Below are 10,615 nucleotides of genomic sequence, written 5' to 3'. Positions count from 1 at the left end.
GGACCCCAAACAACAAAAACAGCAAAGAGAAAATCAGCAGCAATTTCACCTCATGGAATACTGTCTGTTGCAGTAATGTGTTTCACCCACTGATTATAGGAAATATTCATAACCTGAACTCTTACTTGTTACAAAGACATTAAACTTAAAAGTATATGACCTAAGAAAAATGATTTGCTTAAAATAGATTTCTTATCCTTTATATCCTCCTGTCTGCCCCAGTTCTTTGAGTCTGTAACTCTTGGGGTCAATATGAGTATGTAGAGTTCACTTGAGAAAACATAACTGGGATTAAAGGAATGAGTCAGAGGAAGGAAAAAATCAAAACAGGATCAAGATACCTCTGCACTGGCTCGAAGCAGCTATTCTGAAGAGACTATATTTACTCCAATAAAAACTGCACGTGGCAAAAATATCTTGAGTGAAGAGGGTAAATGGAGCATTTAAAAAGAAAATACTAATTAAAAATATTCATTGAGCAATCAATCATTTCATAATGTGCTCATGTATGCATGTGGTCACATCCAGGCACTTACAGTTCTGAAAGCCAACGTCACTGAGGATGTCTGAAATTAGGGATACTTGAGTTGCCACTACATCCTATTGCTCTTCATTCCTCTGCTAGCAGGAGCATTGGCTGTTCTTTCTCAAGCTGTGGCAAGCATTTCTCTCAAAATAAGCAGTTGTACTCTGCCTGAGAAGCTGAAACCAATTATTAAAGATTACTCATTTCTATAAAGCTTTGTTAATACTTTTTTAACAATGTTAAGTACTTGTAAAGCATTTAGGCCAGTGTTTTCCAAACAGGTCGGTGATTTTTGAGATTTTGAAGGCTTCTTCAGGGCACTGGAAAGGTTAAAACCTAAAATTAGAAGCCTGCGTGAAGGTTTTGGCATGCATCCACCAATGTTCATGTGTTTTTCTGGTGGTGTTGATTTGGATACCACTGCTGGGCACTTTTCAGACACATTTCACTGAGGCACTGGGCCACCTAAATGGTCTGTGCATTCCTCCAGGTAAAAGTATTGGCTGTTTTGAAAAGTTTGTGCCAATATGCTCCGGGGAACTTCCCTCTGCTGTGGGGAGTGTGGTAGCTCCTTACCGGATTTTTCTAAAATTGAGGAAAACCCAAAGGTGTTCAAGTGGCTCAGACACAGAGAAAAAGCCCAAAAAAGTCCATGATTACTGCTCTTGGACAGCTATGCAAAACTGTCTGGGGAAGGGCTCAGATCTGAAGGAGGGAAGAGGTGAAGGTGAGCCCCAGCAACCAGAGGAGGAGGCTGAGGAAGAACAGGAAGGGAGAGGACAGTCTAAGCACCACATCCCTCCCCTGGTCACTGATCAGAGAGAAGAGAGCAGCATGTAACTTGGGCAACCTTAAAAACCCTGAATGCAACATGGGGACAGTATCACTGGATAAAAGAGAGGATTTAGACATTTGAATTGAGAGAAAGATGAGTACAGACTGACAACTAATAACCAACACAAGGAACGTTACAAAGAGCTGTGCAACAAATGGAGCAGAGATGAAACAGATCTGTCAGTACAAGGAGGGAGAACAGATCTGACATTTGTATGAAAAGTTTTAGTAGTCAGAAATCTGAAAAAAATAAAAGTGCTGCTGAGTGACATCACTGCAGAGCCTGATGCAAGTGTGCACAAAATGTAATGTTGGAAGCCATTCATCAGGATTACAAATAGTGCTGAGCAAAAGGAAAGGTGACATTACTAGGAACTTGTGAGGAAAAGCAGAAGAGTAAGTTCAGTAACTATTGCAGAATCTGCTTTTTGAGTATGCCAGAAAAAAGCATTAAGGTGCAGTAAGTAAAAGGGAAGAAATGTATGGGAATAGCATTAAAAAAAAGGCTGGATGAAATGAAGATAAAGGTACAGCAAAGTCTCTTCAGTGACAAGGGGACGATTCTCCCTCTCTACTCTGCTCTTGTGAGACCCCACCTGGAGTACTGAACACAGCCATAAGAAGGATATGGAACAGTTGGAGGAAGTCCAGAGGAGGCCACCAAGTTAATAAGGGGACTCAGCTACCTTCCCTGTAAGATAGGCTGAGAAAGTCAGGGCTGTTCAGCCTGGAGAAGAAAAGGTTGTGTGGAGAAGTCATGGCAACCTTCCAGTACCTGAATGGGCTACTGGGAAGGCAGAGAGGAACTCTTGGTCAGGAACTGTGGTGATAGGACAAGGAGTAATGGGTTCAAACTGAAAGAGAGGAAATTTAGGTTAGATATATAGAAGAAATTCTTTCCTGTGAGGTGGCTGAGGCACTGGAACAGATTTCCCAGAGAAATCATGTAGCTGCCCCATCCTTGGCACTGTTCCAGGGGGCCCTGAGCAGCCTGGTCAAGTGGAAGGTATCCTGGCCCAGTGCAGGGGGGTTGAAATGAGTTGATCTTTAAGGTTCCTTCCAACACAAACCATTCTCTGATTCCATGATGCTATTGTGTGATAAAAGACATCTCACAGAAATACAGAGAACACACCAAAATCTTCTAAAATCCTTCCCATGGCTCTGGACTCTTTCAGTGTCCTGCCCAAAGTCCTGTGGGTCACGTTGACTTGAGCTGGTCTGCTGGGATAATCAGCAGGTACATCCATTTAGGCTGGAAGGCATTTTTCCAGGACCAGTCCCTTACAGCCTCTCCTCTTCCCATCACCTGTTTGAAATGGCATCTGCACCAGGAAATGTCATCTGCAACAAGGGCTGCTGCACTGGTACTTGCATGGGAAGGGTCCTGACAAAAAACCACTCCCCTCCTCTAGTTATTTTTGCCATTTTCACTGCCTCCTGGCTGGCTCTGTCGATCCTCCTTTCCTTTGCACACTTCTGCTGCACATGGTAGCCCTTTGCTCAGGCTGGCAGTGCTTCCCTGGGTGTGTCTGCTGCAGCAAGGCAGGAGGATGGGAAGGAATGGGGCATTCTCCAGAGCCCTGCACACCCATGCCCAGCTGGGTGCTGTCCCACTGCCTGCAGGCTCAGTGCTCACTCCTCAGCCAGGGAGGCTCTGGGATTATACTGGGTTTCCTACAGTACACACAAAACAGCAGTACCCAGTTTACATATTCAGCACTGCAATTAGGATTGCCTATCCCACCCTGGTCCTAGGCTAGCCCATGCTCCTATCCCATGCAAATCCCCTCTCTTCCCACTCATCCCAGTGATTCCCACTCATCTTCATACTTCACTGCTGTAAGCACCTCAAAACAAGGCCCCTGCCAATAGTCCTTGTGTGCAGAAAGTATGTGTCTAATTTTTTCCACCCAGTATCTGCAGGTTCCAAGCCTGGGAGATGACTATGGGAGTGTAAATTGCAGAGCTGAGAAGAATGAACATTGCATCACTGCTGCCGTAAACACTGAGCTATTTATTTTTGTACAGCACAGAGTATCGAGACACCACGAAACCAATGCCCAGCTGGGGAGATAGAGACGGTTGTGCTGGTGTTTGTTTGCTTCCTCTCTTTGGGGAGAAGTAAGAAACAAAGAAATGAAAGATGTTTGAGTTCCTGTTGGTCCCACGGGTGATGACTTGAGGGGAGTTGTTCTTGTGGAATGGCAGACAGACACATGCAACCACTAACCCAGCAAGAGAGCAGTAGGTACCTACAAAAACAGCTCCTGAGCCCGTGTGGTGTCATCGCTGTGTTCCCACTCTGCCCCGTAACCTCAAGCCCAACCACAGCCCCACAACTGTTTGCATTAAATATTCTCTCACAACAGTACTTTTTCACACATCCCTGCCCCACAGGCCTTTACACCATGCTTTTACCCTTCCTTTTTCCCCCTTCCCTTTACACCATGCTTTTACCCTTCCTTTTCCCCCCTTCCCTTTACACCATGCTGCCACGGAGCACCCTACACAGCTCCAGCTCTGCCCTTCAGCCACAGCTAATAGCTCTCTCCTCAAACCACTTGCCAATGCCAGGACCAATTAATGGGCAGGAGCATTGCACCTTTTCACCTCCAAGACCTTCAGGCATTTCATAAGTTAAATGAATCCTTTCTCCAACCCAAGTAACCATGAAAAGCTTTGACAGTAAAGAAAGCAGGTTGCAAATAAACAGTATTTTGAATGGGCATATGCATGCCAGTGTCCCCAAATAGAGAATCTCAGACTTTCAAAGCTATCAGAGGCCTCCAGGCTTGCAGATCCCTGCCACCACCTGCTCCTGGTGCCCCTCTGGCAATAGGCTGAAGAACAGAAAGTTTAGAAATTGGTTAGCTTGGACTAATACCCTTGCTACAGTGACAGGGGACATTTTCCAGTTGCAGGAGCAGCCATTCTGTGTGCCAAGGTCCTCACCCTGGTCTGGGCTGCTGTGCCTTTGGGGTGGTGCTTGGGCAAACACCTACATGACTTTTGTTATGTTATATTTTTGTCTACCCCTTCACATTTTTCATCGACAAACTTCATCAGTAAAGTTAATCCAGAAGAGGCAGTTCACCAGGAGCTCTGTGATTTCTTCCTCCTCTGCTTGCAGCCAGAGCTGCTGAAACGGCTCAGCACCTGCATCCTAAGACACACTGAGCAGCTGCTCTGTTCCTGGCACAGCGGTGCAAAGCAATCCCTCCAGGCTGACTTGGCTCCCCAAGGATGGAGGAATCATGGATGGCAGAAGGACAACTGACAATTCTGTCCTCAAATCCCATGCTTCCTGCACCCAGGAGAGCAGTGCAGTAAAAAGCCCCCTACTACCCAGAAATCACTGGCTGGACTCACCAGCCCAGCATTCCCAGCCTGGAAGCTGCTGCCTGGTCTAAAAGTGGTGGCTGCCTTGGGCAGGGACAGCTGGGGAGGGATGGGGAATAGCTGCTGTGCCCACACATCTGCTTTGGAGCAGCACCCAAAGTCCCAGCTCAGATCAACTCCCCAGTCACCCCTCCTTTGTAAACAGGCTTTTGAGCACCTGTTCTGAGAGCTAAAATGGGACCTGGAATAATCCTATGGAAAAGAGTTGTGTGCTTCTCTAAACAAAGATCTCAGCTCTATTGAAATGCTCAGCCAGACTAAAGAAACTTCAGATCAATGGCCTTGGACAAAGATTTGTCACACGACGAACAGGAAAGAAAATGTTAGCCAAAGTAATCCCAGGAAAAACACACGTAATGAAGGTTTGCAGATTCCAGTGCAGCAGCTAAATCAACACCTTGCTTTGCCAAGGAAACATTGTGAAATCTGTGGTTTACTCTTTGATCCTAAGCCTTCCCTACCCATCTTTTTATAAGCAGTATCATTGGACAGAAATGATTGTAAAACTAAGATTGGTTTGTCAGTAAGCTTCTGATAAAAAGAAATTGACTTGTCATGTCACAGGTAGCTGCTAGACTATGCTGGCATACATTAACATGGTACTGAACCTTGAAGAAAAAATGGATTATCTAAAATATTACATGTGGTAGGATAAGCTTCTTGGACTTTTTAATTAACATTCTTATGTATAGGATACAATATTTTGTAATTTTAAAAGGGGAGGAGACTGAAATGAGGAACAAATCATTACTGTGAGCAGGAAGCAATACAAAGCAAATATGTGTCTCATTTCTTTAGGATGTATGCTGTATTTATATTATTCATATTTTTCCTCTAAAATTAAATAAACCTAATGATGCCCTTTAACTCAGAAACACACTAATAAGAGTGTAAAGTTCTGAAGAACTTCTGTCTTTCCCCAGGGCAGATATTATGTAAATAGCACTAGAATATTAAAATTCTCCATTCTCTTTTTAAGAGAAAATGTTAAGAGAAAACTTAACTTTTTTCTAAGTCAATATTCATCGGCTGAAAAATTACAGTAGCGCTCCTAAACTTAAAACTCTCTATATAATTGGAAGTGACAAACTTTTAAAAGTTCCCTGTCTTCTCCAAACTAAGAAGGCTTTGGCCTCCTCCTTCTCAATGTCACACGGCCAAAATTTCACACGTGGCCAGCCGGGCTCGGGCTCCCTCCCTGCTAACCCGGGCTGCTCCTGCCTGTCCTGTCACACTTTCCGCAGCGGAGGCGTTGCGGTGTTCCCGGCCCGCTGTCCCAATGCCCTACATTCCAGACAGCTTCCCTGACGGATCGCAGAGCCCCGGCAGGCAGCGAGAGCTCCCTCGGCGGCTCCCGGGCTGTGCCAGCGCTGCCCCTGCGGGCTCTCGGGGAATGCAGCGCTGCAGAGCCGCAGCGGCTCCTCCAAGGAGAGGAGCCCCCGCTCCCGGAGCTTCCCTGCAGCCACCCCTGAGGAGCAGCAGAGCTCTCGGGCAGCCCTCGGCTCCCTGCTGAAGGTGACAGCTGTCCTGCTGTTCCCCACGAGGAGCACAGTCCTGCCCAGTCCTGCTGTGCCCCACGAGGAGCACAGCCCTGCCCAGTCCGGCTGTGCCCCACGAGGAGCACAGTCCGGCACAGTCCTGCTGTGCCCCACGAGGAGCACAGCCCTGCACAGTCCGGCTGTGCCCCACGAGGAGCACAGTCCTGCACAGTCCAGCTGTGCCCCACGAGGAGCACAGCCCTGCACAGTCCTGCTGTGCCCCACGAGGAGCACAGCCCTGCCCAGTCCGGCTGTGCCCCACGAGGAGCACAGCCCTGCACAGTCCGGCTGTGCCCCACGAGGAGCACAGTCCTGCCCAGTCCTGCTGTGCCCCACGAGGAGCACAGCCCTGCACAGTCCGGCTGTGCCCCACGAGGAGCACAGTCCTGCACAGTCCAGCTGTGCCCCACGAGGAGCACAGTCCTGCCCAGTCCTGCTGTGCCCCACGAGGAGCACAGTCCTGCACAGTCCAGCTGTGCCCCACGAGGAGCACAGTCCTGCCCAGTCCTGCTGTGCCCCACGAGGAGCACAGCCCTGCACAGTCCTGCTGTTCCCCACGAGGAGCACAGCCCTGCCCAGTCCGGCTGTTCCCCACGAGGAGCTCTGTGCCAGGCTCAGGCACCCACCCGGAGCCGCACGGAGCTGGGGATGCAGAGGGACCGGGCTGGGGATGCAGAGGGACCGGGCTGGGGATGCATGGGGACGGGGTTTGGGATGCAGGGGGACCGGGCTGGGGATGCAGGGGGACCGGGCTGGGGATGCAGGGGGACGGGATTTGGGATGCAGGGGGACCAGGTTTGGGATGCAGGGGGACCGGGCTGGGGATGCAGGGGGACCGGGCTGGGGATGCAGGGGGACGGGGTTTGGGATGCAGAGGGACTGGGCTGGGGATGCAGGGGGACAGGGTTTGGGATGCAGGGGGACCGGGTTTGGGAAGCAGGGGGATGGGGTTTGGGATGAGGGGGAACCGGGTTTGGGATGCAGGGGGACAGTGTTTGGGATGCAGGGGGACGGGGTTTGGGATGCAGGGGGACTGGGCCGGGGATGCAGAGGAACCGGGCTGGGCAGCTCTCGGTCCGGGAGCTGGGAGAGCAGAGCCCGATCACATCCTGCTGGGCCCTCCTGCATCACACAGGAGGAGCAGGAGGGCTGGCTTTGGAAACTGTCCGGCCTTTTCTGGCCTCTGCTGCCAGGAATCTGATGTTCACAGCTACGACCGTGTTAAGCTTACTCTGATCAGCTTGAAAACCCATCTAGCAAAGGCACAGGCTCCTAACAGCAGAACTCCTTCATATTTGGTACACAGGCAGTTAAAACACACTCAGATAATTCCCCTACTCAAGAGGAAATACTAAAACTTTTTCAGCACTTCCTCTTTTTATATTTGAAATCTTTGCACTTCATGCAATACCTTTATTTGCATATGGATTGTAACAACTCACCTACACTGTTTCTAACTTTAGGTCATTCATAATTCACTAACGTAAAAGGCAATAACGGTTTTTGCTACCGGTAATAATTAGCAAAATGTACATTTCTACAGCATGATTTCTGCTCAGATAAATATTCTCCCACCTGCTCAGCTGCTTAGCTAAAAATCTGCCAACTCAATTCTTCCATTGGCTGCAGGCAGCTGGAAGCTGTGAAGCAGGGAAGCAGGGCTTATCCACATCCCAGGCTCCCTGGCTCACACCATATGATTCTAGTGGATCCATGGCGGGGGTTGGAATGAGATGGTCTTTAAGGTCTTCCAACCCAAGCCATTCTATGATTCTATGATTCATGCAGACTTAAGATTAAAGACCCTTCCTCTATAAGTAATGTTGAATTCTTGTCTAACAATGCTACCTAAAGACCAGTTTCATACAGGTTTCAATTTCTTGCAAAAGAGACAGTTAAGACAGCCTGATGAAAAACTGCAAAGGTTCAATTTTTTCAACAGTATTTTAAAACTTGATGAAGCTTCAGTTGCTGTAATGATGTGGAACTAACTGAGAACTATAGTCTGTTTTTTTAAACCAACATTCAGGTTCACCAGACATTCACCATTCTTCCCACCATTAAATGGCAAGTTTAAATGTCAGGTTTGAGCTAAAAAAGTAGCTGTGGATGAAAAGGGTCAGCTGGAAAATCAGATTAATGTAGGTAGTGGTTTTGTACAGGAGACCAATTGTGTGTAGATGTATTAAATCAAATTGCACTTCCACCAAAAGTTATGTATTTGTTTATTGAAAAGATGTAGATTTCTGCAGTTGCAATACAACAGATTTCTGCTTCTTTCCAGTTTGCTTCTTTCCCCTAGACCATGCAGGGCTCAGCTTTCAGCAGCCACTTGTCAGTTAACCAATTCCCCTCTTTATTGTGCCAGAATAGGAAACACAATAATTAATTACAGAAACTTTGGGATATGTTTATCCCACGGATAAGCTTATGTTCCAAGAGTAACAATATTTGCCAATGGCATCCTTATTTTTTTTGATAATTAGACAAGCTAGTAAATGACCCCATGTCCGCCAGCAGTGGAAACTGTACCATATGATGGTCAAAAGAAATGACTGACTGTGATCTGCTGAGTGCACCACCCAGAATACAGAATATCCCTCCCTCTTGAAATGAGTCCTGCTCCCTTCTCCTGTTACCATCTCCAGAAAAAAAAAATCTCATTGAGCTTCAGAAAGTTTAGACTGGACTTCATTCTTTTGCCCTGGGTCAATGTGGGTTTCTGGTCTGATGGACTCAGTCCTGCAGGCAAGCAAACAAAGCAGCCTGGTGGTGAGGATACAGAGCACACAGACCATGGCATCGGCTTCTCTGCTTGAGGTCTGCCCGAGGCTGAGAGGCTTTCCAACCCAAGAAGGAGATCTGTGTTGCAAACTAGCAGAATCCCACCACAAGGAAGGTAAGGAAGGACCACACTGATTTTAGGGCCAGCATTTGTAACCTTCACAATGGTGAAAACCAAAGCAAAATTCGGTCACAGCTCTGGAGCATCATTCAGAGTGTGAACTCACACTGGTTTTGGGGCCAGCATTTCTAAGCTTCACACAGTTGAAAACTGAAGCAGAATTCGGTCACAGCTCTGGAGCATCACTGAGTGTGAACTCATCAGTTAGGTATGTGCACAGAACTGGCTGAGATCAACAGGCCTCATGAGAAATAGAAGTCAGCATTGCCTTAGACATCAGTCAGAGACGAGGTTCATTTCCCATGGTTTGGGGTCACACTGTGAGCTTTGCACAGGGCCACTCAGCAAATACTATGAATAGACTCAAGAACTCAAACTTTGGTCCAAGTAGTGTCTCATTAACACCAAACAGCACTAAAACATGGACCTCCACATAATTCACTGCCATGGCAGCTTCCTCCATTTCCCAGCTCCTGCCAAGCAGAACAGCTCTCCTTCATTTCAAGAGCTGCTTTGTTGGTCAGGTTTTGTTAAGCTGTGGAACAAGTGTCTGAGCTATAGTGCTGTCACTCTTGCCAAGGCTGTGCTCCTTATCTTGTGTGCAGGATGCCAGAACCTGGCAGCATCAGCACATTGAGGTGCACAAAGAATACAACATCAAAATATCACTGAGGACAACAGCATAGACCTGGTTCCTGCTGTCCCATTATGGAGATCAAAGGTATAATTTACTTAGAGGAAGAATTATTTGTGCATAAACAGCCACTAGCTAATAATACAGCAAAGATGCTAATAAATTCTAATGGGTGGCAAAGCAGACAACAGTAGACAAGTGACCTGAGCATCTTCTTACATAAACTGAAACAAAAGGGACTCTGATGCTGATGACAAAACCTTTTTGTGAGTAATGCTGGCAAAATCTTTTAGACAATAACTCAACTGTAGGTTAAAAGAAAGTGAGGCTCTTCTTTCCTACTAGAAACTAACTTTAGGACCTCCTTTCCATCCTCACAAACAACAAGAAATGGAAGTAACTGCTGCAATTTTGTTTCAAAGACTGCTTATCTTGAGGACAGAAAAGGAAGAACACTTGTCTGCAGTCTTGAAAAACCTGCAGTAGTGTAAGGTGTTGATGACAGGATATCCTTCTTCCAGGGAGAAGGAAAGGACTGTTCTGACTGGGGAAGGCTTGTTACAGCTCTCCTCAACTGCCATGGCTGGCTCCTACTGCATTTCTTTTGGTTCTTACCTATAGCTGCATTCCTGGCCTCAGCCCTTCCAGTTTCATTTGGATGCATCTCATCTTGGGCTATAAAATCTTAAAACACAGTGCTGAGTGATGTCTCAGCTTGCTCTGCCTGCCTCTTTGGGAGTGACCATACTGCACCCCCAGACTGCAATTCAGCTGCT

Source organism: Molothrus ater, chromosome 10 (assembly GCF_012460135.2).
Source record: "Molothrus ater isolate BHLD 08-10-18 breed brown headed cowbird chromosome 10, BPBGC_Mater_1.1, whole genome shotgun sequence".
Taxonomy (NCBI): domain Eukaryota; kingdom Metazoa; phylum Chordata; class Aves; order Passeriformes; family Icteridae; genus Molothrus; species Molothrus ater.
The sequence above is the reverse complement of the archived record's forward strand: the minus strand, read 5'-3'. Positions refer to the sequence as shown.